This window comes from Pteropus vampyrus, unplaced genomic scaffold (genome assembly GCF_000151845.1).
Source record: "Pteropus vampyrus isolate Shadow unplaced genomic scaffold, Pvam_2.0 Scaffold304, whole genome shotgun sequence".
Lineage (NCBI taxonomy): Eukaryota > Metazoa > Chordata > Mammalia > Chiroptera > Pteropodidae > Pteropus > Pteropus vampyrus.
In genome coordinates this window covers 667,171-670,878 of record NW_011889085.1, presented here as the reverse complement: position 1 = coordinate 670,878, position 3,708 = coordinate 667,171, and the positions used below count along the sequence as shown (strand labels likewise).

General features: G+C 51.0%; 1 pseudogene; it reads right to left on the bottom strand.

Moving 5' to 3' along the window:
- Nucleotides 1-2,857: 2,857 nt before the first annotated feature.
- Nucleotides 2,858-2,973, bottom strand: LOC111730268 (annotated as a pseudogene).
- Between the last annotated feature and the right edge of the window lie 735 nt (nucleotides 2,974-3,708).

The following is a 3,708-nucleotide window of genomic DNA, read 5'->3' as shown; positions in this document are numbered from 1 at the left end:
AACAAAGGCCTCCAGCAACGGAGCCAAGCAGGGCAGGTGCTGACTCACGGGAACTAGCCAATCTGCACTCAGGAAAAAAGTGACAAACCCAGCCATAAACCTGCCTAAGCCAATGCTGGGCTGCTCCAAGCTTCGGTCTGACCTCATCATCACCCTCGAGGTTTGCTCTGCCCTCCCCCAAAGCACCGTGGACTGGGGTGGGATAAGCAAAGGGGCCAGTGCTGCAGCCACATTCCAGGGGACTCCAGACAGCTTCCCGAGAAGGCCAATGAAGCAGGACACAAGGATAGAAGCTGAAACAGCTCTTTCTTCCTGACAGAAGCTAACTCAGAACACTACGGGCCTGCAAAGGGGATTATTTGCACATTTTCATCTCTGACTGAGAAGAGGTCGTAAGCGAAGCAGCGAGTCTTCCAACGTTGTTGTCCGTGGGGCAGTTTCGACTTCCACCTGCCACCCAAGGCACAAATGGCAGGCTGCGGTTCTCCTTCCCGTGCCCCAGAAGCAAGTTATCGAGATTCCTGCACCACTTCCCAATAGCCCGATAAATGGAACACGAAGGAATGCAGTGTCCTCAGGCCCTTTGCCCTGCAGAGGGGCCTGACCAGCGCCGGGCTCAGCGGTGGACACACATGTTGCCGAGAATGCAGGGACGGGAGGCGCACGGGGGTGGCAATGACGTTTCTGCTGAAACAACTATACTTGCTCAAATCTAGCCGAGTCCTCCTCTCAGACGGGACCAGTGATTCCCAGACCTGCGCCTGTGTCCTGCAGCCCCGCTCCACCCTCTCCCTCTCGTGTAAAGAGGAACTGGGGCGCAAGCTGGGGAACAGGGATTGGCTTGGGGCTGGTGCTGCACGACCTCACCGCCATGCCCCTACTTCACACTAATGCATGCGTGGTGCTGGTGACAGCCATCTGGTCCTGATCATCATCTGGTCTCTCTCATTGTGCTTATGACATTTCTTCCTTTGGGACGGACGCCGAACCGGTGTCTCAGCAAGATGCCGTTCACCTGACCTGCTTGTGGTGAAGCTCAGGGGACACGCTGCTCTCCCTCCATGATCAGTCCTTCCTGTCCCTCCTCGGCCACCATGGCTTCACAATGGCCACATGACCGTTTCATTCCCTGACTCCGCCCAAAGCCACAGTGGGCGCTCATGGCATTTTCCAGAATGCTGCTGGGACAGAAGGCATGGCAAGCGGCAGTGCGGGGTAAACACTGAACCTGGACTTCAGAGCAGGTGTCTGATTGTCTGTTGCTAGGATACGGAAACACAATTCATTTCTGTGTATTGATCTTACACCCTACAACCTTGCTAAGCTAACTTCGTAGTTCTGATTTCACTTTTGCAGATCCCATGGGATTTTCTAGGTAGACGATCACGTCACCTGCAGATGGAGATGGCTGACGTCTTCCTTTCCGACGGCATGCCTTCTTTACCTCGTCTTGCCCCGCTGCGCTGGCTAGCGCTTCCTTCCACACAGCACTGAACAGAAGTGGCGAAGACAAACATACTGCCTTGTTCCTGACTTCAGGGGGCAGCGTGCAGCCTTTCGCCATGAAGTGTAGCATTAAACCGGAGCGTCTACATACATGACATCTTTCTAGTGCAGTGAGACTTTCTAGCAGGGAAGAATGTTGGATTTTGTGAAATGCATTTTTTTACCAACATAATATTGACATACAGTATCCTATTAGTCTTGGGTGTACATCATAGTGATTCCATATTTGTGTACATTACAAAATGCCCCCCACGATGAGTCTACTTGCCATACGATCCAGCAATCCCACTTCTGAGTATTTATCCAAAGAAAACAAAAGCACCGATTCAAAGAGATAGCAGCACCCCCACGTTCACTGCAGCTGAGGGGAGGAACACACGAGAGGACAGAGGGCACAGTGCCTAGGAGGGGACCTCATCGTGCCCAGCTTAGTGGGTAGAGCACTGAGGAGGGTCTTGCCCGGACTCAGCCGAGGGCAAAGGGTGTTCTCTGTGAGGCTCTCTCTTCTCCAGGGCTCTTCTCTGTGGACGCCAGCCACCTCGGCTTCCCCAGACTCCGAGCTGCACCTCCCCAACTCAGGGCAACGGCTATGGCCTCCCTGGTCACTCCCGCCTGCACAGTGGCTGGATGTCCTCTCCAGGCGGCAAGCTGGGACACATGCAGGGCTGACTGCATTGGTGTCCCGTCACCCAGAGATCGCAGGCCTTCGATGCCTGATGTTCAATGTGCTGGGTGCGTGGCCCAAACCAGGGCTCTAAGAAGCGCTGTGAATTGCAAAAGCTTCAGTCTCGGTCAGTAGAAAAGCAGCTCCCCAAGCCAGCTGAGCAGTCGTTAGTCAGTCCCTGCTGGACCACGCATGCTCCCCGCCTCCTTTGCCTAGACAACAGAGATCTGGCCGCATCGTGAAGAGTCAGGAGGAGATGCTGGAGATGAGCTGGGAGCAGCACTGAGATCGCCTATTACCAGCCACGGCCCAAACTCCCGGGAACACCAGGGCTAGAACCCTAGATTCCCTCTAGGGAGGGAATTCTTTGTACCTTCCCGCAGATGTCACTAACAGTCCCTCTCTAGACATCAAAACTGGAGCACTTTTGAGAGGCCACAGGGAAATTAAGAAAACAAAAATCAAACACTCAAACATTCGGGCTCGTATGTCCAGCTGTGACGATCGGTAAAGCCACATAGCAGGGGTGGCTGTTAACTCTCACACACACCCTCTCGCTGTTGCCACGGCATTCTGACTCCTGTTTTTTGTTTTGTTTTGTTTTAGGCGAGGCAACCTTTGGAGGACCTCACAGATCGAGAGGACCTTGTCAGCTTACAATCTCTTATTTTATTTTATTTTTTTTTATGCCTACAGCACCTGGTCTTCCTAGGTGGTCTCCTATCCAAGTTCTAACCAGGCCTGACCCTGCTTAACTTCCGAGATCAGATATCGGGCGTGCTCAGGGTGGCATGGCTGCAGACTCCTGTTTTTATAAACATTTACCTGCATCTGTATCTTCTGAACTAGAGCAATTACTTCAGCAGGACACACGAAGGAACACGTGCTACTGCCTGACACCTTCATGACGCAGGGGTTCTCAGACTCTTTGACCACAGCCCCTGTCCATCAAACCACCGCCAGCCCAGTGCTGGCCTGCCCCACCCTGCCAACATTAATATCATCTCAGTGACAGGAAGAGCAAACAGCAGATGAACGGTCAGAAACAAGAAAAGGAGGCATCCCCTTCAGGCGGTAAAAACGCTGCGGTTCTGCCCCCATACCCATTTGGAGTTTGTTCTGATGGAGAACGCGAACCTCACGAATCTTTTTGAGAAACGGGATGGGTGACAATAGCAAAATTGGGCTGTTATTGAAATAAAACAGAAAATATGCTAAACACATTATTTATGGCTCAGCACCCAGAAAACTACATTGAGATATCAATCATGTGCTCTTTAAAAAAAACTGATTCTTAAAACTTTTAACTTCTGCAGAACAAAAGGCTCACCCATGACATTCCAACTTGTTTCCCACTGTAATGAGTCAGTGGGAAACAAAAGTTTTTAATCTCCTCTAGACGTAATTTCAGAATGTTTCATTTATCCAGATGCTAATTTTATATACTTTTGGTCAATACTTAAATGCTATATAAATGTATTTATAAAGCTCAATATTTTCATGCAAACTCTTTTAGGCACAGAGAACGCTTACTAATG